Source organism: Egretta garzetta, unplaced genomic scaffold (assembly GCF_000687185.1).
Source record: "Egretta garzetta isolate BGI_Z169 unplaced genomic scaffold, ASM68718v1 scaffold135, whole genome shotgun sequence".
NCBI lineage: Eukaryota > Metazoa > Chordata > Aves > Pelecaniformes > Ardeidae > Egretta > Egretta garzetta.
In genome coordinates, this window is record NW_009259594.1 from 1,847,104 (window position 1) to 1,870,848 (window position 23,745).

Sequence of the window (23,745 nt, forward strand, 5' to 3'; positions counted from 1 at the left end):
AATTGTTCCTGTCTAGAAATAATGTGAGCTTTTCTGCACACAATTATTTTTTCACTGTCTTCTGTATGCACCTGTACAGTTATTCGTATTGCCAGTGAAGAGGGAGGAGTGTGAATAGAAATGCCTGATGTTAAGCACCCTTTCTTCTGTCCCATGTTGCTGTCAAGAAGAAAAAAGAAAAGCTCAGTGTAACCCCAGTTGTAGTTGGACACAAAATACCCTAAAGAAACTGGCCACTTCTGTGAAGCACATCTGCAGGCATAGCTTATGGAATTGTTGATGTGTGTTTGAAGCAAAAAGGTTAGTGAGATTCAAAGAATTGCTACGTGAAATGATGGCAAACATTACATGACGTCAGAAGTGAGAGAGAGATTTATCAGTCACTTGCTCTTTGGGAAAATTTCCACTGAACCCCAAAGGTCAGGCTATCATATAGCTGTTTACTGCAAGCTTCTTGCATCTGTGTGTAGGTTTGGGTTGGGTTTTTTTTTGTTGTTGTTTGTTTTTTTTGGGTTTTTTTTTGTTGGTTTTTTTTTTGGTTTTTTTTTTTTTAAAGAAGGTTCACTGCTCCTAGTCTACACTGAGTAATGCTCCATCAGATCTGGCAATTTCAGTTCCAACAACTTATTTCAGCACCAAATTGTTTTGTTGCTATAATCTTTTGTTACGAAGTTGTCAGCAGCTGTGGTTACGCTGCTCTGTTTCCAGAGGAGTACCAGGGCTTTGCAGCTTCTTTAGTGTGTGGGCATAACCCGAGGTGTGAATGAAGGGTAGGTAAGAATATTTCTGCTAGCATTTAGTTCTGTTGGCACAAGAGTAACAATAGTAATAGAGCTGTATCTTCTGTGCTGTATGCAGGAGTTATCATGTGCTTACTTTGTACCACTGTGCTCTTGATACTATTGTTGTGCAAACCACCCTAAAGCTGGGGGGGGGTTAGGCTTAGCTATGCTTCCTTTGCACCTTGTGTTGTAGACTCACAAACGCCTCATTTGAGGTATACTTTCAAATGTGACTTCAGTGATGACAATTAATCACTATAATCTGCCCTGTAGCTAGTATGAATTCTGTGCTCATGTCCTTCAGTGTTAAGATACTTCTTGGTGTGTGCTGATCTTTGTTTTGGGGTTTTTTATTTAAGGTGGGTAACTTTTGCCCCCTGCCCTGCTTTCATTTTTGTGTAGCTGCCTGTGTCACCCACTGATTTCACTTAGATCATCCTTTCTGTTGAGACAGAACTGAGCAGTTGTCTGAAAAGGCTAAGGATACTTTTCCGGAGTTTCTGGGAAGCCTTCGCAAAACATCAGGTGTGCTTCATATTCACTGTAGTCATGACTTCAGCTTTCTTGCCATGATCTAGGTTCTTCTTTTCTTCTGTTAGCTTCTTAATTGGAATTTAGATATACTCACTGGTGTTCTAGTGAAATAATCACTTGAATTAATAAAGTGGTGTGTCTTTACATAAGATTTTTCAGGATGCTGTTAGCTAAGCTGGAGTCGGAAGGCATTCTCTTCATTGGGGCAATTATATAGTGGCTTATGATGGAGGTTTATTTAACATCAGACGGGCTTTTACAATCACAAATAACAGAGTAAAAAGGCTCTTGGCAGTTTATACCTTATAGGTAAGCTTAGCATATTCACACCTCAACTAAGAAATGTTTAATAAATTTTCACAGGTCTATGCTATTTCTTGAAGATTATCAGATTTCAGTGATGGGTGATATAACTATATTTAGTTTCCTATGTAGAATCACATTTTCATTCCCCTTTGCAGATTCCTGTATGGATTTCAAAATCTGTAGAGATGGCCAAAGGGGTATTTATAACTTAAGATCCAAAAAGAAGAGAATAACGTATGGAGTTAGTTCAGTAATGACTGATGATATAACTGACCTCCTGTGATAAAGGAGGTGAAACTGAGTCACACCCCAGGGGTTTGCTAGATCAAAGCTGTGGTTTGGTAGATGCTGTTTCTGCTGGCAGTCCTTATTTAAATGGATTCAGCAGCTTGTGCCTACTCTTTCTGGGCTGTTTTTTAGCTGAATTGTTTCAGCTAGTCTGGTTTTAGTAGGTGGCTGTGTGTTGCAGGTAGAGAATGATGTAGGGCAGGACTGAGTTGCTAGGGGAAGGCAACCCTCTTCAAATAGGCTGCTTTGGAGGATGAAATACAGCTAATATCTCGGCCAGTTTAACCCGCACATCCAACAGGCTTCTGCGCGGTGCCAATACCTATCTCTTGAGGATGGAGTGGAAATCATTGGTATCCTGTGCTTCTACATGTACAGCTTTTGGGGGGCAGGGGGGGTTCCTCCATGGTTTAAGCTTACTTGGGCCTCTGCTATACCTACTTGTGGCAAGTTGCTCCTGACAGCTCACCTGACTCTGGTTGGTTTGTGGTATGAGCATTACTATGGCCATGAAATAAAGTGGAGCAGTGAATTGACCTTGCTGGAAATCCTGTCTCTTCTGTAAGAGGCATTTTCCAGGCAGATCAATTCTGTCTACTGCAAGGCTGTTCTGATGCTTCTGCTGGGGGAGCATGGGGTATGGGGATAAAGGCTGGTAGTTAATGAATGTCATCTTAACTTTGCTTGGCAGTGAAGCATTAACAGGTTGTCTCCAACAGGAAAAAAGTTTAAAGGTTTTTATTTTGCTGCAATAAATAATGCAACACTTGCATCACTTGCATATGGAAAAATTGGCTCGAGTTTGAGCAATGTTTAGGTCTCTATATAAAAACTTTTGGTCTGTGATGTTTTGTGCTATTGAACACTCTCATTCTTCGGCTATTTGGCTCTTAATCTGTTTATAAACTTTCTAGCTAGTTGGTATAGTTTCTTCTCAGTGAAAGTTGTCCCTGGTTGCCTGCTGGAACTCCAGACCTGGAGATTAAACAAATAAGAACACTGTCTTTGAATTGAGATATTGAAAACCAACTCCCACTTCAATTTTTAGTATTAAAGTTTGTGTGTTTGGGTTTTGTTGGGTTCTTTTTGTTTGTTTACTTTTTTGTTTTTAATTTTGATCTTATTCTACCATTAGGTAAAAACTATCTTTTTAAGGATACGTAGGAAGTTGGTAGTTATTGAAGCTCTTCTGCTGTCATTCTTTGTCATTTTCATGATGTCTATGTTTCCTGGTTTATTTTCTAAAGTAATAAAATGCAAGTATTTACATGAGCAGATTCCAGTCAGGCCCTGCATTGATGGCGACTGGCTGTGAAGAAAACCAGATGGTTGTACAATAAACCTCCTGATCCTGAGTTAAAATGTAAAACAAAAGCCCCCCAACCCCTGACTTGAACAACTAGCCAGATTAGTGATGCAGTATCTACAAATGGGAGGATCTTCCCACCCCTGCAAATCCACATAAAGATTACGGCTCAGCCTGCCAGAGCAATTGCTGTATCTTGAGGTGATGTTGAGACAGCCATTGCAGGGAGTCCTTGGCTTTTCTCGAATTCTGCTGCTGAAGCTTTTGATTAGAGATAAGAAGGTTGAATGTCTTCGTGTAATTCTCTATATCAGATCACATGGACAAAAATACTCCTCGTGGGAGGGGGGCAGGAGATGGTCCATATTACGCCTTTTTCCTTGCTATAATCTGTACTCTGGCAACAAGCTTTAGAACTTGTCCCTTCTGGGTTTTTTTAGGGGATGACTTTTCAGTTGTAGTCAGTGAGATAATCTGCCAGTACAGAGTGGGGAGACCTGTTCCCATTTCTCGCACTGCAAAACAGCCTGATAACTTGCTCTCTTTGCCCCTCTGTTCTCCTCTGTAGAGGGGAGAGATCTACCCTCTTTTAGGGGATTTGGCAGGGCTCTTTTCTGTTGTGAAGGCAAGTGCATTGCAGCGCTGCAGTTCAGATATGCAGCTGTTTTTCTGTCATACTTAGCTCATTAACTTTTAAATGCCTTGCTGCTAGTTTGATATTCCATCAGAGAAAATGTGCTTAGACTTGATTTTCGGAGGAAAGGGAATTGCTTGGTTGAGAGGGGTGCATGGAGAGAAGAGTGAGGATGGTCTGCTGCAGCTTCGTCTTTATTAAAATTACAGACCACTAGTGGAATTTTAATGAAGCCTTGCAGGATGGATGGTCAGAAGCACTTCTATCAACAGTACTTGTCTGCTGCCATGGTAGTTTTTTGTCCCTTTTTTGATTTCTCAGCTTATTGCTGTGGTAAGTTACTGTACCAGTGAAATGGCTGTCTGATAAAAAAACGTGCCTTGTTGGCTTCTTGATTGCTTCAAATGAAACTTCTCTACTGGAGATGCTGTTCTACAGTGAATAAAGCATTAGTCTAAGGCCAAAAGATTCTTTTTCTCTTGAGCTCCAAGGGCCTGTTTAGGGACCTCAGCAAGTGATACTGCATGTTTTGTCTTGGGAACACAAGGTGTTCTAGTGAAAAAAGCTATGGAAGAGCTAGATATTGCTATATAGGTTTGGTTACTCTTGTTTTTCTTTTAACCAGTACCTGTCTTAACATCCTTAGTTCTTTTCTTCTGTATGCATGTATCTGTGTTGCTCTTGCAGAACCAGGTTACTGACATTTGAGGTCCTCGGAAAGTCCTTGGATTTACTAAAGCATCTATTGTCTCCAGAGCAGGGATGTCTGCCGTAAGCCCCTGAACAGTGCAGTTTCATTAACAAAAGTGTAGAAGCATGAACTTTGAAAAATTACTAAAGATGCACAGCTTTTTCTTTCTTTGTTCCTCAGGAAGCTGAGACGAGGTTGTTTTCGCTTGTAGTTGGAGTACGTAATTAGGCTCCATTCAGATAACGAGATCTGTCCTCATAGGTGGATGGGACGTTCTTTTATTTTGTTGCATGAATAAAAGACTATTCGCAACTTATAATTACATGCATGTCCTGAGACTTGGTGTATATTAATAACTGTCCTGTGACATTTTTCCCCCTCCCTTGTTGCTTGGTCTTGCTTTTCTATTAAGATGCCTGTGACTGAAACATTCAAGTTTAATAGATTTTTGTCCTGAAAGAGACAGAATTCCCATGTTACACATAGACTGTAGGATTTTTCTGAATTAATTCCTGCTTCAAATCCCATAGCTGTGGATAAATATATCCAATCTTGACCAGAAAATCTAGGCATGAGAAATCCAATAAAAACCTGATGTGATGGTGGTGGCTCTTGCTTCCTACTAGTTAATGAGACTCCTAACATGATGAATGTAAGTGTTGGGGGAGAGTACAAGGGGAATAGATCTTAGTGGCCAGCCCACGCTTCCCTAAATAACACCTCCAGAGTCCTAGGCTAGGGAAAGCATTGGTCTGGTCCTGGAGCGCATGTCTTGTTTCTTCAGTTGGACTCTTGTAAAATTAAGAGTGTCTTATGTCTGGCTGAGTTTGATCAGCTTCCAATTTCAGCTGCTGGATCTGGGTATGTCTTTGAGAAGCTGTTTTTCCTGTTCCTAGATGTGTGTTTTGTGGCTTTCTCCGTTCCCCTCCGCCCCCCTTTCAAAGTAGTGTTTAACTGCATTTGCTTTGGTAAGCAGCCTCTCTGACCTGGGCCTTTTGTTATTTGCTGTTATTCCTGTCTTTGTATCTCCTGCAAATTTAGTGACTGCTTTCTTCCAAGTCACCCACTAAAATGTTAGATGGCGCGGGGCCAAGAACCAATACCTGATGGACCTCACTAGTAGTGGTTTCCCGTTGACACCAGCATTTCAAGAGCTGTCACTTAATTGATTTTTAATCTGTCTTAAATGTATTTGGCCAATTGTTGGGTTTGGTTTGGGGGTTTTTTTGGTATGTTTTTTTTCTGGCTGGTTTTAGTCAAAATGTGTTGTGCCAGCCCAAAAATGCTACATAAATCTAAAAATATTATATCAAATTCTTAATTTCATAAAAGTCAAATTAAATAAGATAGTTTTTGTAAGCCCATGTTGATTGACACTATTTATTTTTGCTGTTAATTCTTCAGTAGTACTCTGAGCTGTTCCTTGTTTTCAAAAACATTTACCAAGCTGAGACCCCAGTATTTATCTGTGTAATGTTTTGACATTTCAAAGGGTTGATACTTCCCACCCCACCTCTCCCCTGTATTATCAACCCATTGGAGCTTTCTCAGTATTCCAAGACTTTCTGGAATTAAACACTGCTGCAAACATTCTTTGAGTAACTAAAAAAAAAAAAAAAAAAAAAAAAAGCCCAAAAGCAAACACCTCCATAGCACTTAGGACTGTTAACTTACAAATGTTTATATAACATCACCTTGATAGATTTTGCTGAATAATCATATGCCATTCTATTGAATGTTTGTTTATACACTAGCATATCCTTCTAGAATTTTTTTGGGGGGGTAACACATATATATACTGCCTTTTTGGTTTTATTCTTTTCTTGCTTTAAAGCTGTGTGCCTCTCTTTGCTCTGACCTTTGTAACATCTCTGAATTTTGACTTATGTTCTCTGCTCTGAATCCCCCTGCCCTCTTCCAACCTCTTCTCTCCTCTTTGTGCTTTCATTCTTACTCGCAGTGTGGTTTGGGGTTTTGGGTTTGTTTTTTTTTCCCCATGTACTGTTTTGAGGGTTTCTAGTAAAAAGTTCTTAAATAGTTAAGAAATTTAAACAAAAGCTGTAGACAACTATTGTCTTAATTGATTTGACTCAATTTCTGGCTCTTTGAAGCTGCCCTTTTAAAGTGCAAATTGCTGTGTATTCAGGCTGATGTTTTATTATAAATAAATGCTGCTGAATCAGTTGTCTTATTTTCTGTTGCAATTGGTTTACACTATCTACTAAACTTAACTACTGCCCTGGCTAGTACTTAGTCTGTTGAGATCTAGTTTACAAGTTGATATTCACAGATTAAATTGATACTCTCAGATTAGGGCTGAAGAGTTGATACCTATGTATGTGGTGGGTTTTTTTATTTTGCCCCTTCAGGGCCCTTGCTATGTTGGGTTTTTTGGGGGTGTTTGGTGGTTTGTTTTGGTTTTTTTGGAGTCCTTTAACAAAAAGACAGATTGTAGCCTTTCTTTTCTTTACTACCCTCAAAATTATTTGACTTCTAGTTAGCGGTACAAGCCTTACTGCTTTGACTGGATACATGCGTAGGGCTGAATTAATACTGAGTATTAAAGAGAACATTTGAGCTGTGCTGTCGCAGGGGGAAAAAGCATTGTTTGAAATGCTAGGCTCTGTCAGTGGCAGTCCAGAAACGCATCCTTACCTCCTTGTGAAGATCTTGCATCCCTGCTTTTTAAAGGGGAGAACGTGTCTTTGGCTAGTGCACGTGGCTAGAGATGGGCCAGTAAAGTCCTCTCCTGGACTATCAACTTATCTCAAGGAGCCTGGTAGCTACTTAATCATTACAAGTGCTCTCAGTTTTAAGGAAAGAGATTTTGTGAGGATCTAACTGTAATTTTTTTTTTTTTTTTTTTTTTTTTGGCAAAGCCTGAAATTAAACAGTTGTGTTAAAATGTTGTTTTAAACTGTTAACCCGCAAACTGTAATTACAGTTTAAACTTATGACTTAAAATATTTGGCTACAGAAGGGAGGATGAAAATGCCAGAAAAGCTGAAAATAAAACTGTTTGGGTGCAGAGACAAAACCAGTGAAATTTGACCATGCTGAAAACTGCATGGTAAACTTTTTCCTTCTTTTTTTTTAGTTTTAATTTCCGTGCTTGTTACTCTTAACATTGGCGCATCCATATTCTGATTTTGCCAGAGCACATTTTAGAGAATAATGTTTCTTAAATATTGCTTTACTTTTAGAGCTAACGGTTGTGAAATAGTAATAAGTATGTAACAACCTCTGCATTTAAAAAGTTATTCCACCCGTGCTTAAGTGCTAAGGGTTTTCTTTGTTCTTTCTGGGATATTCTTCTTTTTTTTTTTTTTTTTAATTCACTTGCTGGAGAGCCTTCTGAGATCAAGAAGATTTTTTCACGCTTTGTAAATGTTGTATTTTTTGAAAAAAATTAAGACTTTTTTTTTTTTTTTTTTTTTTTTTAATCCTTACACTAACACCCGAAAGATGTTTTTCCTTGTGTAGGTCACCAGTAACATTATGAGGGTTAAATGTATGGCTTCTTTAATTGTGAGGAACATATCTAAAAGTAAGCTCTAAAATATTGGGATCTTCATCCCTTTTCCTCTCTTCTAATTCTGTTATTCCTGAAACTTTTCCACTGGCCCTGCTCTTCAGCTGCTGTGAACTGTCAGACACTGAAATATAGATGATGAAAATATAGAAACCGGAGTTTAGCAGAGGCAGCCATGTTAATTTCTGTTCCATTTGAAATGCAGGAAAATATCATCTGCCAAATGGAAAAGGACAATCGGTGGGAAAAGAAATGTTCTTTTCAAGCTTCTAAGAGCAGTGACAATGGAGAGAAAAAAATACTATAAAAAGTAGGCAGCTCCTTTTTCAAGATTTTGTTTTCAATGTATTATGCATGATTAACTGTACACAGTTGCTCTTTTGGAGTCCCGAATGACTGAATACTACATCGCAGGGTTTATACTGTCTTTACTGCATTGCACTCTGCGTTTGGGGGGGAATAGGGCTCAGCTTCATGGCAGTTCTGCCTGTCTTTAGTATAATTTTTTGAATACATTCATACTTCCCTTATTTGCCTTTTTTAATGTCAAGCATTGCACATAAGATGTTCTGCTGTTGCTATGCAACTGCTAAATCCAATATTTAATATTAATAAAAAGCGAGTGGCATTAGCATCACTGAGAACAGTGGGCTAGCAAACTATGATTGTACAATATCCAAGCTGTAAAACTTGGCAGGGACTTCAGTGTGCAATTGCATGCATGGCAAACTGTGGGGCATGAGTCATTGGCAGTTGCTATTTTAAGAGTGGTGAGTTTGAGTAAAATTTCTGAGCTCTTCTGATTTTTATTTATATATATAAATACAATTTTTTTAAACAAAAAGATAAAGAATGAGGTTGGTTAGCTGCTTTCCTGAAGGTTTCATTTTGGATACAAATGCTGAGGGGTCACTACCCATGAAAGAGTCAGCGTTATGAACCTGTGGGTCAATACCCTGATTCTCCTATTTTTCTTCTAGGTCAGGTTGGTCGGCCCTTTCCCACTGTTCCTGCCACTTCCTGAAGCCTGAATTGGCTTTTTTTGGAGGCAGTGCTACTTCTCTGCCTGACAAGGTGCTGTTCAATGGGATGTTTTTCCTCTTCCACCTTGTTTTCTGATCTCTCCCCTATTTCTCTTTATTCTTGAATGTTATTTCATCGTTACTCTTTCACTTTTTTTTTTTAAAAATTATTTTCCCTTTCTGAGGTTAGATTTTTTTAGTGTCAGACCCTGACAGTGTTAGATGAAGGATGGTATTGTACCCTGGCAATCCTTTGGCCATCTAAGTCATGTTGCAGACTGCAAATTCTGTAGGGTCCTGCACCTGATACCTGAAGACGTTGGTGCACTGGCACTCTTGCTGACACCCAGATGGGTGTAACACTACTTGTCCTTTCCTTTTTGAAGGCTGCTGTCCAAAAGATAACTTTGACATTAGATCTGTATAAAGAGTGATTTTACAATTATTGCTCTTTCACAATGTGGTAACTGTTTTCCCTCATAGCATGTGATCAATTAGATTTTGACTGGTTTCTTAAAACAGCTACTTCAGGTGGTTTATCTGTCCCCGATTCACCCATGCAAGTTTCTCTAAATTTAAAACCATATTTTTGTGTCTTAAATTTTTTTTTTTCATTTCTTCTTCCACCTCTCAAAGATTCAGGCAAGTAGGAGAAGCTGCCCCTAGCTATATGCAAACTGTTACTAAACCTACAAAGCAAAAGTATTAATGGGGGGGGGGGAATACAGTATGTTGTAGCCTTGAGTTTTATGGTGACATTGGGAATACATTTTTATAAGTAGGTGGAATTTGTCTGTCCTCCTTAGAGTAGTCTTTGTACTTTTCATATTCACTCTGCTAACCTGGTTTCTCACAGTATTGGGTAGTTAATAGCTCTGTAGATTTTACTGCCAGCAGGGGTTTAGTGTAATATTGATTTAACATTTCCAAATAATGGCAGTAATTTCGGTAAAGGTTTTTCCTCTTCTGGAATAAACTAAAATTGGTTAGATTTAAGTGAGGCATAAATCATGGCATTGAAGTAAATCAGACTGTGTATCTTGGATGTGGATCTGTGATTGGAATTTGGTTCCTTAGTGGCATGGCACTGCTGAATCCCTTTCCTTTGACTTTTCTCTCTTCAAACCTGTAACTCTTCAGGAAACACTGATTCTAACGCTTGCTGAAATTCAGAAAAGTAACTGAATGCTGCTCAGATGGAAGAACGTATTTTTTTAATTGGGAAAATGTCCCTTATTTTAGTTTGGAGGCTTAAGCAAGAGACTTTTTGTTTTTTTTTTTCTTTTGTACAGAAATTGCCTGGTTATTTTGTAGAACCTACAACTTCCTTTTTTCTTTTCAAAGTGGTTTATTTCAATGTTGTAATGTTCTCTCCTTTTTTTTTTTTTTTTAACCTAGCTATTTACAAAAGTACAGGAGTCGGTGGACTCTAGATTGTGCTATGATTTGTTGGTAGTTCAGTCATCACAATTGACCCATGCATCTTGTAATACTTAGAGAAAACACGTTGAGCTCTGTTCTTGGAACAGATAAATATAGAACTGCTATTGTGAATATTCTTGTAGTGACGTACTTAATCTAGAAAGCTAACAATTCTTTTATTTGCTTTTAGGGTTTGAAAGTATTCTAGAAGGCCTGTTTGGACCTGGATTATTAAAAGATCTCAGTTTGTTTAAAGGTATTCAATCTCTATTTTTGTATCTTGTTCTGCATTTCTAATGACAGAAGCAGCCCCAGCTCTGCCTCTAGAAAATGTGTGTTACCGTGGTGATTTGTGCTTTTTCCCCCCTCCCCCAGGCAGTGCTCACAGTTAGTTTCATATTGGCTAAAATTACTAATGAGTGTGCGTTCATCTTTATGTAGCTGGGAGTGTATTTGGCAGGGCTCGGAAAAACAGATTTGTTGTGCATAGATAAAATGTATACAGTTTGGTAATCTGGGGATTTAGAAAAATGGCCGAAACGAAGCCTGCATCCTCAGAATGCAGGCAAGAATGTTGTGAAACAGGTATTTAATTTGGCATTTCTCTTTTGGCTCCAGTTGTGTCGCGGTTTATGAATATGAAGTAATTTGCTATTCCTCTGATTTACAGACTGTGAGCCTGAAGGTGTTTCTGATTGGTCTTTTGATGAAAATTGTCTTTTCTGCTGCCTGAGAAGAGAAAAAGTGAAGGTAACAATGCAGATGTGTGAAGCTAGTAGTTGTAGGGGAGGGACAAAGGGAGGGAGTTTTCTGCTCCTAGTTAACTGAACATAGAAAATCTGCAACCTCCTACCCCTTTCCCCTCCTTCAGAAAAAGGCTTTCTGAATTAAAATAATACACATTAATGAAGAGTCTTGCTGCTTCTCTGCAACTTTCTTTGTAGTATATGATGCAGATGGTTTTTTTTTTTTTCCCCTGTGTCGTGGTTCTTTCTATTTGGTGTTTTTTGTTTGTTTGGGGGTTTTTTTTAGCTCTGTGTAAGAGATCTTGTCGGGATCATGTAACCCTTCCCAAGGGAGCCAGGCTTTGGCTTGTGCATGTTTACTACAGTCAGATGCTGGTCTTATCTTCAGTATGGAAATGTGGTCCATTTTAACAACCTAGAGTCTTGTTCTGTCTTATTAAAGGGCTCATATGTACGGTAGATTTTGTATTGTGCTTGTTTATAACTAAGTCAGAGCCTAAACACGGACAAGTCAGCTTTGCCAGCATAATAAACTTGCAGTTTGTTTTCTTAACGAGATTATAGCTATATACGAAACAAAAGCTACTGTGCTTTATGTGACTGTTGCTCAGCCCTTGTGTTGAAAATAATGATTGTTCTATAGCATAGGAAGGAAGGCTCATCTGTCTTGGCAAAACTTCATTTGTTGGAACTCTTAACTACTGCTTCTTCCTGCACAATGTAAAAGAACACGCAGAGTGGGTGTCTATCAACTTAGAAATGAATCAAAAGCACCCTTCCCTCTGCAGCAGGTAACATGTATGACTGCATGGCTTGTTCATAAAGGAAATACCTTGTTTACATCAATACTTGTGGTGTTGCCAGTTTATGCTTGGTTTTGTATTACAGTTTTTGTTAAGGCATGGGGAGGAGGGTTAGGAATGCTTGCATTTAGAACAGGTGTAAGGCAAAATAGTTCCTTGCATTGAGACTGACAGCAGGTAAGCTGTATGTATGCTTGTGCTGTAAGCAGTTCTATCTTGTTTGACTTGTGTCATCTCGTAAAAAGACACAATTCGGTGTCTAGCACAGTTCTAGTTAAGCCACTGAGTTGATTCAGAAATTGTTTTTGTGGTGCTGTCAGAGGCTGGTCGTAGTCTGGGAGAATCTAACAGAGTATGGGTAGGTCTTCAGAAAGACTGTTTACATCTCAGTCATCCTCATAGGTCCACAATAATGGAAGTACAGCTTCTGAAAATCGGTGATTGTTAGGTGAAGACAAAAACTAAGAACGCAAATGTCCGCCCTACAGTGTGCTGATTAGGCGTGGTCACCTTTTTCAAGCTTCTACACAAACTTTAGTCAGAAGCAGACATGATCACTATTTATATTTTCGTGTACTTTGCTATGCTAGGCTTTTCTTTCTAGTTTCGCACAGTAAAGTGTAGCCCATGGTTGTGAGCATCACTGAAAAACTGGCAATGTGTTCCTTACACTAGCAGTAGTTATCATTTACACTAAGGTTCCTCACGTGGTTTCCCGTTGTACTCTGTGGTGGCTTTTAAATGCACTAGAAAAGAGATGCAGATGTGGTCACATCTGGTGTGCTCTGTGGTGTTTTGGCATCAGGGGTCTAAGGAGCTTTTAGGATCGTGTACAGATTGACACAGACTGCAGCAGGGGTGTGCAGCATCGCTAGGCAAAGGCACTACGTGAAGGGGAAGGAGGTTGCAAGTTCTGAGCAGGCTAGAGAGAAATGTGAGTTAAGAAAGGCTGTGGTAGTGTCAGGCAGCCACTATGAGCTTGGGGAGAATAATTTTTATAAATAAAACCCAAGCGATTTCTGTCACTTTACACTTCAGAGGCCAAAAATACCCGTTTAAACCATTTTTCTTACAGCTGCTTGATAAACAGAGACAGCAGCGAGAGCTTTGTACACGTGCTTGTTTGCTGCATGGCCAGGGATCACTGGCTGTTTGGGGGAGTGGGGAAGGAGGGTGAACCAGTCCGTTCAAATCAGACCTGTGACTTCTCTGTTAATCCTGGTGATTCTCTTCGTGCTTGGCATGGGGCTTCTTTGGAGTGTGTAGGATTTTTTTTAGGGTTTGGGTTGGGTTTTGTGGGTGGTTTTCCACCCCCACCCCCCCATCTATATCAGTTCTGTTGGGTTTGGGGTTTTTTGTTTGGTAGTTTTTTTTGTTTTGCTTTGTTTTCTTTTTGACAGAAGAATATGGCTCCTTTTAGACCTAATGAGTTGTTCTGTGTCAGCTGAGAGAGATGGGAGGGTGGGAGTGGTTCCTTTCCCCTGTGGGTATGCCAAATTGCTGCACTGCTGGCCGTTGCTGATGTCATTAGCTTGCAATACAGAGTTAAATATGGGACCTTTCAAATAGTATGAATTTAACAACATCATAATTTGGATTGAAACATCAGAGACTTAATTGTTACAAAAAATTTTGTAACTTCATTTGGTGTTTAGCCAAATGATGGAGAGTCTTTCAGCTGATAGACCGAACTAAATTAGAAATTGTATCATTTTATTTGAAATCTCTTCCATTCAACATCTGTAATGATATCTTTAACTCCCCTTCTTTCTAGGGAATTGCAGGCTCAGTCTTCTGTAACTGCTAGAACTTGTCTGTTCCTGTACATGAAAGCGGTGGCAGTTGTGCTTTCTGTGCCACATCTTCTGTTCTGCTTCTTTTTTATTGTTGCTGTGCATCCTCATACCTTTTAGAAAAAGAACCGGGCAGGATGCGATGTTTTGGGTTTGTGCTTGTATACTGGTGTGTTACAGAATTAAAAGGTGTGTCATTGATGTAGCTGGGAGGAAGGTAGCCACAAACCACATATTGCAACAGTGTGTGCCTGTGTCTGGCTCCTAATGAGTACATCTCTACCAATACCCCCTTTTGGATTAGTGGAATAATTAATCAGTGTACTTGGTTCTCACACTTAAGTCACCCATAAGTATCTGGTCTGACAAGTTCAAAACCAATAAAAATCTTCAGGGTTTCTTTTCTGGATTTCATTTGCCCTTAAGAATTACCTGTAACTTAGGAGACCAGTAGTTGTGCTTAAGGAGGATTGAGTTCTGGACTGCAGGATGAGAATTGGAGGCCAAGATTAGTTTCTTGGCAGAGCTGTTTAAGGGGAAAAAAATCTACACTTGCTCTCCCACCCATTTCAGTGATGTTGGTTCTTGCTTTTACAAGCAATCAGATTCAATTACATGCATTCTTCAAAGGATGGAGAACCATCTGCTGAAGTATTCTGAAAAGATTCATTTATTTGTAGCAGTAGTTCTACTTGCAAATACTGAGAAAATGCATGGATTTTTTGGCAGTCAAAATACAAGACAGTTTTTGATAAGAGAAATGGACTTAAGTGTCTTCACTTGACAGGGATCACAAATTACAGACAAAATAGGGAACTAAAATCTTCCCAGACATTTTTTGCCCAAATCCAAAGGGTTATGTGCAATAATGTAAAGCTTTTGGAAACTGGATTTTTTTTCTTCCATCATATAATGCAGAATACACAATTGTCTCAGTATGGTATGATCAGAGAGAATAACTGGTTAACTAAGGAGCTGCTACCAGGTTATTCACGCAGGTGCCTGTGTACAGAAATGCATGGGTAAATTGATGGGCATGAAGGACAAAAAGGGCAAAGTTAGCAGCAGTTCTCAATTCCTTGGCTTTATCCTTCACAGGGAAGACTTAAGATAGTGTAGCTTGCAAGGTGGTTGGGGTTTTGGGTGTTGTGGTTTTTGGTGGTGGGTTTTTTTTTTCTGAAGCTTTTCCTGCTAAAAAAGAAGACCCAACAATTCAGACAAATTGAACTCTAAGTGTTCTTGGCTTACCTCTATTTAACTATGATTCTTAATTTTTTAGTGCAGCTTGTTAAATAAACTGACAGAGCTGTCATTACAGAAGAAATCTGTGGCTCCATGCAGAATGTTTGTATCAAATGAGGTAGTCTGTACTGTCATTTGCTCATAGTTGAAGCTCAAGCCTAGTTCAAGATTTTTTTATTTGTTTTTAAAGATGCAAATAGATAAGGTCAGAAGAAAGCGCCAGTAATAAGAGGGGAAATTGGGAAAAGAATCCTTAAAGAGGATTCAGTTGAGTATATTAATTTGGAAAATGCTATTGTCTAAAGCTACATAAAGCAATTCATATGTATTAAAAAAAAAAAGGGGGGGGACACATGACTAATCTCATTAGTTGGTGAGAGCAGAACAAGGATAATACTCCTAAGCACATTAACTATTTTGTAGATGTATTTAAGCTACAAAAATAGCAAGAGAGAAAATGACTTCTGGGAGCATATTTTGGAGTTTCATGCTGTTGAGAGCAGAAGGTTGAGTGTGGTCTTCAAAATATCGTAAAATACCTGGCTTCAGTGTAAGGACCTCTGACGATTCTTCCAATTGTGAAGAAGTGTGGTAGGGTAAAGCATGTGAAGGAATAATTTTAAAATTCAAAGTTACTGTGATATGATTTGGATATTTTTAAAAGTTCGTAAGGAATTGCTTTACACAAACACCTAAAAGGCAATATCATACCATTACTTGATTGTGATTAGTCATAATAACAGCCTCTGAATCTGGTGTCCTTTCACTATGGAGGAACATAAACAGTAAGAAGTAAACTGTGGTAAGTGTCTGAATAATTCCAAAGAGAAGCTACCACTATCACTTAAAGCGTTAACTTGTAGAATAATTGAAGATGGCAAAGGAAATACCTGAAAATGGGTTGAAGTTGCAGAACTCTTATGACTTTTGATGGTTTTAGAATGTCTTTAAACTGTGTACAGAGATCCTAAGTGTGCTGGAAGATGCTCTAAAACATACTTTTAATGGATTTCATCACTTTAAAGAACTCAAGCATTTAGAGTGCCGATTTTGTGTTGGGTGGTTTTAAAATAGTTTGATATAGAGGCTAAAACATGAAGAGGCTGATAATATCCAGCTGCGTTTAGTAGTAATGCAGGGTTACAGTTTTGCTTGTGCATAAAAGTGAATGTAAGCATATTGTATTTCCACTGATTTTTTTTTTCTCCCTACTATAGGTAATAAATTATATTCAATAGCTATGGACCAGTCAAGTTAAATTTGTTTTGAATTTGATAAATCTGACATCAGTCAATAAGAAAACAATACTGTTTCTTAGTACGATAGTATGTATGTTCAGTAAGGGATGGATGTCTTAAAGCTAGTTAGACTATCTGAATTTTTAGTGGATGCCAAGCTGAGAACAGTTCTAGATGCTTTAAAGGACATACTCAGAATTGAAAATGATCTCAATAAATTTGAGAAACCGGACAGACAGACTTGTTTTGTCAAGTCACAAGTTACAGATGTCTGAAAAGTGGTAGCGCTGTAAAAGTAATAAACTATTTTTGGGGCTATATCAAAAGAGGCATTTGTCTTAATACCTGGAGAGGAAATTTCTTCTCTTACCTAAATGCTGGTGAAGCCTCAGCTGCGTGTAGCGTTTTAAGAGAAACTTAAGCAAACTGAATAGTATGGAAATGAAAGCAACGAGAATGACTTGGTCTTGAAGGTAGAAGGAAGAGAAGGAAAGAAGACAATCTCTGGTGTCCCTAAGGCTTGTCTACAGGATATGGTAGATTATTCTCCTTTGCACTGGCTAAGAGTTAAAAAGACTGTACAGTCTTTTTAAGAAAAATGAAGCGTTGGAGAAGACAACCTAGGGATGCTGAAACATTTCTTTCTTACTGACTGTTCCTGATCTTGCCTTGGGGTGGGAAGCTGGATTGTATCCCTAGGGTTCATGAGTTGGCCGGTCAGCCATGGGTGGTCTGTGGGAAGCCTCCCTCCGTTTTCACCATGAAGATGGATAGGAATTATCTCAGACTATTCCAGCTTGTGGGCACTTCCCGCTCTGTCTGTGTGTGGCCTGTGGCTTAAATATGGAGCTGCTGTTGCTGTGTCTATACAAAACCAGCCTGCATCATACCTTTTTTCTTCATGCCAGCAGTTTAGCATTTAGAATCTCTGTACTGACATTTCCTACACGGAGGGTCTCAGTGAGGATCCAGCACTAGTGCTGACAAGGCCAGGCTGTCCAGGATTAGGTGGTCTCTTAAGGTCACACATTGACCTTGCATTTTGCAAACCTGAGCTCTGTGTTTCTAAGGCTCTTTGACTTAATTATACTCTATATCTTAATGTACAAAAAGAGCTTTAGTCCTGTGGGAGCATGTGCAAACCACTCCAAGTATCTCTTCCTGAAGCATTATTGTTCAATGTAGCAGTACTACAGGTTCACTGATGGGATTCCAGGGACGGTCTGGGGCATGGTTCCCACCTGAAGAGAAGCACAAAGAGAATAGAATGAATGCTGCGTTATAAATAGTATGTAAAAGTAACTGGTTGGGTTTTCTTCTGGGGTATTTGTAACCAATGGCAATGCTATCTAAATATTAGTAAGTTTTTCTTCTTCCTGCTACCTGCATTTTGGTACTGAAAACATTGATGTGTTTTGGGACTGTAGAGTGAGAGGGTAAGACTGAAGATAGTGGATCCAAGTACTGGTTATTGAGAAGAAATGGTGGAAAATGTAAAAAACAAAATTTAAAAAAAAAACCACTAAAACCCAAAAAAACCCACCACCAAACCAACCAAACACCACCGCCCTCCACTCCCCCCCAACCCAAACCGAACCCCCTACTTTTGGAAGTTGAGTTTGAATAGCAATCACAATCAAATATTTAGTGTGGAAACTTAAAATTTCCTTCTAGGGGTGAACCACCTGTGAAGATTGCTGAAATAATTGTGACACAATTGATGATAAGAAGATAATAAAAAATGCAATAAGGCGAAATCTCTCCAGTGTATTTTGCCTCATGTAGTCACTGATGTACTGGAGATGCCACAAAATAGTTGGAGATTTTTTTTTTCTATGCGCAAGGTTGTATCTGACTCTTTTATATACCTATATTTCTTTACATTTTGATGTCTTAGTGTGGACATTGATAAAAACCATACATGCAAAGAGATGCATGCTCCTTAGTTTGAGGGGTAAGAACTAAGCACTGCCATTGCCTTGCTATTCCCCTCTTCTGAATGCAGATCAAACGATCCTTTATTCAGCCATTCACCAGTGTAAGCGACTTAGAATCTTTTTTTTTCTGGCCTATCCCTTTTTCTTCATTCCTTCTCTGTGTAGAAAATGTACAGTTTTAGTTAGCCTAGGTACATTAAATTGTACTCTTTATATATAACCTTTATATGAGTAATGTAAAGTACACTTGTTTATGGTGAGGCATACTGCCGCTGGACTTGGTTTCCACCGGGCTGCTCGGCTGGTACTTACTGTGCATTGTCTCAGTTGCAGAAAGTACTAGGAAGATTTGAAAGGCATTGTGTTGGCCAAGGGTTATTTTTATTTTGGGCTTCTTCCAGAGCTACAGTCTGTCAAAGGGCAGAGTATCAGATCAGGTAATTGAAGGGGTAATGTGGTAATGTTTTCTTCAATTCTGAATTCTGATGCCTTCCTTTGAACTAAAAGAAAGGTTTTTTTGCAATGGCTTGTGGGACTTTAGCTAGGGGATGCGATGCTAATTAACTCTAACTCTAATGGATCTTATCTAGCCAAATCTCTGCACATCAGTTTGCAGAGATTCCTTTTAAAGGAAAACTTTGAGCAGTTTGTCTGTAAATGCTTAGATATTCCAGTGGTTGTTCCAACACTTCTGTATGACAAGGTTATTTCTGTTGTTGGTTAATTAGCACGAATGTCTGCTTTTTACACAAACTGATAAGCTGAGTTTACAGTTATCCTGCTAATGCCTAAAAGATTGATATCCTGATATATATATCCTGATAATGCTTAAAAGAGCTTGACTCGGAACGGCTGTCAATAACAAGGACAGATCCCGCATTAAACTTTGTCAGATACAGAAACAGTCTCAAAAAGAGTATGCAAGTATGTTCTATGGAGTCTCATCTGAAGAGTAACTCTTATGAAAATATTGGGTTTATTCTCCACAAATATTTTTCTTGTGAAATCCTGTACAGATACTTCACATATTTTAAATATCAGAAAAATACAACTGCATTTTCACCGTGTTTGTGAAATGCCAGTGAACCGCTACTACTGGTTACTGGTACAGGAGTACCTGGCACAGAGGGGAATGCTTTTGTTTGTAGTTAACCCATCAGTTCAAATACGTATTCTTTAAGACTGTCTCAAAAGCGCTAATCTTTCCTACAAGAGCCAGCGGGTTTGAGAGCAAGCCTGGAGTCAATCTGGTATGGAAAAAAATATCAGTTGCTTTGTGAGGTCTTTACATCTTCAGACTCTTACCTTCAGAGCAAGCGTGGTGTTTTACTCGCCTGCTACCTCTGTCATCGCATGCCCCTCAACTTTTTATTTAGCATGAAATACTGCTTTGTCTCTATACCCTTACCGAGGTAGCATCTCCCTTTTCTTCTGGTAGAGAACTCTTGGAAGCTGAATTACAAATCTGAGGTGAGAGCCCATGTTGTTCAGGCCAGAGGCCGCAGCGTTTCATATTGTTACCCTTTGCGCATGGTTCATGTGACTGCTGTGTGTGTTAATTTACTATGGGCTGGTTATGTAACCTTGCTTCATTAAACCTCTTAAATTTGAGACGTCACAAACTTAAGAATGACTTCTTTTCATTTATTGTGAATTATAAATGAAATGCCAGTTCTTGCCTCCCCTTCTAGTCCGATGAGGATATGAACCTGAAATCAACTTTGTGTACAGTAGAGGCCAAAAAACCAGATGTAGCCTAGGCATTATGGTAACTGATACCTTGTAAAGGTTAACAAAACAAAACACTCCCTAAACCCAAAGAGACTTTAATATAGCTTAAAATGAAAGTGGAGAGAGAAGGCCAGGAAAGAAATTGTTCTCCTAAGCAGGAGCAAGGCATTAAACTGAAAGAAATGAGGAAAGGGCTTTGCGTCTGGGGGGAATCCAAGGGTTTAGATTCCATATTTTTGTAACCATTGTCTTCTAGTTTCTCAAGTTGTATTTACAATTATTAATTTATCCTGGCATCTCATAGTTAATAATTATCCTAGTTAAAACACTTGCTTTGAAGTATTCTTCAGATAACTCAGGTGCTTCCAGTTGTAAGAGACAGAATGAATTTTAATTCATTGCAGGTGTTGTAAGCAGCTAACTTCAGTTTATTTCAGTTAAAAGTAGCTACTACTGAGCGTTTTCACAAAAGGGCCTGTTTGTTGCTAATGCTTGGTCATTTATTGCTCAGTTTGCATGAACGCTGTGTAGAGTAAGGAGGACTTTCTGTTTAACCTTCAACAGTTATTTCTTGGAACGAAAAGTAATAGCTAAAGAACAAGTGCTAGATATGAGATTTGCAGCCAAATGTTGTAACATGTCTAAATCTTCTTTATAGCGGGGTCTTATTTCCCATAATGTTATCAAGTCTTACAGGCTTCTTCTGCATTTACAACAAGAAAACAAAGGTACAATGTTCTGGAGCAGACAAAAATGAAGTTGTGATTTCAATAGATTCAACTCTGTGCTGAGTACCTAACAAAGTTTTTAATTTAGTAAAATATTTAATGCCTAAGGAACTTTATTCATTTTGGAGTCAGGAAGATCTTACAAATATTAAATATCTTTGCAGGAACACTTAGTCAGTCTGGATGAGCCAGCCTCGGAAGCTGGACAAGAAGCTCTGCTTAGACAAGAGCAAGCAAAAATCATTCGTTTTGAAAGGCAAGCGGAAGAGTTCCTCAATGCAGTCTTTTACAGAAAAGGTTGGTTTTAATGGCGGGGGGGGAAATGGTGTCTCTTGCTGGTCTTTTTGCATGCAATGCGGTTATCAAAGATCTGACGTTCAAGTTGTCGTTGTATGTTCAGTATTTTTCAGTTGTCTTCTTTGTGTGTGTATATATATATATATTTATCAAGAGTAAAAACTGACTCTCAAATAACGTAGCAACACAACAGTGGAGGCTTGGGACATCATATTTACCCCTAAAACAAATCTTTCCATGAGAGCACTGGTGTTTTGCACTTCTGGAGGAATGGCTCAGTTCTTGCCCAGCAGAACTGCTCCCCTGAAACCAGTGTTTAGGAGAGTGGGCTGTTTGGAAGAAGGGGAAAGTGGCGGTCATGGTAGTAGATGGGTAATTTCTTTATATATATTTTTTTCAAATTTTTAATTTAATGGGATGTGTACTAGTGCAGTTTTTCTTAAAGGTCAGGATTCTTCTCACTATGGTCTGTAGCGATTACCCACCCCATCCCCAGTAATCCACAGTATGAAATATTGTCGGAATAGTGCTAAGGGGGATATGTGGTGAATTCAAAACGTGATCAGCAAAAGAATTGGAAAATCAGTACTGTAAAATATGGTGAGAACAATAACAGTACCTCAATGCTAGAAAATCCTCTCAGTCTCTTCTGGAGAGTTATGTCAGTTAAATGTGCTCTTAGGAAGGCACGAAACTAATTTCACCGTTTTCTACCAATCTGAGAAATGGGAATCCAGAGGTTGCTTCCAAATGCATCCTGACTGAAAGTACATTGTACTTATCAGTCTAACCCATGTGTGAGAAAATCTGCCAAATCAGTAATTCCAACCTGTCTGCTGGGGGACAATGCGAGGCTTCAGTTTAACAAATTAGAAATTGCTGTAGCCAGTCCTCAGCCCTTCCTCCCAGTGACCAAAATATTTAAAGGTGTTTTAAGTAGATAACAGTATCTTAGCCTTTCTTTTATGACTCAAATGAATAAATACAAAGTATACATTATGATGTATTGCATAAAGTATAGGAGCGTGTAGGATGGTAGGAAGGATAGGTATTGCATTACTACTGATAGTTCAGATAATGCTTTTATTCCAAGTCTTCCTTTTCAGTGGGTTTGGGTTTTTTCCTTTTAAGGTTAATGTTTCCTTTTGCTTTTAAACATCCCATCTCTCTTTAAATCCAGAAGGGATTTAAGAAAACAAAAATCTAGAGAAAATATACTTTATTTTTCTGCTGGGGGAGGGGCAGCAAAAGCAGTTCTATGACTTCCAAATTGTTTATTAAAGACTTCATCACTTCAGCACTGAGCTTAAATTTTTATGTCTGACCTGTGTCCGTGTATTATTAGAAATACATACTTCTGCAATTGTCGGAAAACTATTGGCAAATACTGCAGTGTGCTAATGAGGGGTTTAACACTCTGTCCGTGGTCAGATACAGAATGAAGATCATGAAATCACTTCAGATGTCTAAGAATCTCTGAGAATTTTTTTTAATATGCTCTTGCTTTCCTTCCTCTGGCAAAGCTGTGCTTGGTGCAAGAGTAATAAGGGAGGGGAAGAAGCCTGGCAGGAAGTCAGTTCTGAATGCATCGTTGTCAAGCTTGGCTGTATTTAGATTGTTTGAAAGGTTATTCTAACTCATGCCACTGCCATAAGATCCCCAGGCACTGTCATACCAAAGAGGACACACAGAATGGCAGAACTCTGATGTCCCTACATTGCTCAGAGATGCTGGGCTCTCCTGGTTTCATGCCAGTGAGATTAATTCTTTTTTTCCTTCCATTCTCACTGCCAGTAACATTTGAGACTGGTATTTTGTAGCCCAGGCAGATCAGAGAAATTGCAAGTGTACTACAAATGGATGCCTGTTGCATGTCAAGGACGTGCACCCGTGCACTTAACATGCATGGGTAATTAGCAAGATCAGCAAACTTTCTGAACAGGTTTGCTGTCCATTAATCTTATGTACTTTCTCTCTGCTTTGTGCCCATGGCAATCTTGACTCGATAATGCTTCTGTCAAGTATTCACACTTCCCACTAAAAGCAGGGTGGTGGTACCTAGTTGTCCCTTACCTCTGCCTCGTGGCAGGATAGAACCTTCTTTGACGATTTAATGAAATCATACTTTTTTTGTTTGATACTGCCCTTCTGAGATTTCAGTGTAGATAAAATACACAAAAGCTATTAAGGTTTTAAAGCTCAGAGGTACTGTTTTAGACTATTTACAGCTGATAAATATTTCCTGTATTTTTCTTCTCTGAGAATCTCTGCTTTAGTTAATTTTGGTGTATTTTTTTCAAAACACCTTGACACTTGGGAGTCAAAATAAACATCTGGTTGATTTCAAGTGATGCTGCTTTGGCACCAACAAATATTTTGCACTCACATTTAATCCTTAGCATTCAGGCTTTATATTGAGCAAGAAGCCTTTAAAGTGCTGGGTAACTACCCTTCTGGTTGAAAATTGAGTTTGTGTCCTGAATTGAGAGGTTATCTTGAGCAGCATTAGAAAGCTCTTGGTAGTCACTCTGTACCGATTCTTTGAAGTTGCAGATTACAAAGATGCATGACGGGAGGAATATATAGTCTTTTCTCCCTGAATTTGGAAATGCATTCAGCTGCAACCCATTACTGAATTGTGCATATGAACATGGGTGCACAGTAAAGGCCTGATTCTTCTTCAGAAAACGTAGGCACCATAGAGATCTGCATT

General features: G+C 38.9%; 1 protein-coding gene across 1 annotated transcript in view; it reads left to right on the forward strand.

Moving 5' to 3' along the window:
* The window catches only part of LCOR (ligand dependent nuclear receptor corepressor), a 38,265-nt gene that overhangs the window by 4,510 nt on the left and 10,010 nt on the right, over positions 1-23,745 (forward strand). The window contains exons 3-6 of the mRNA XM_009638090.2: positions 9,054-9,147; positions 10,708-10,773; positions 11,188-11,267; positions 20,900-21,032. The gene's annotated coding sequence lies outside the window, so the exon portion shown is untranslated. The remainder of the gene's footprint in view (positions 1-9,053; positions 9,148-10,707; positions 10,774-11,187; positions 11,268-20,899; positions 21,033-23,745) is intronic.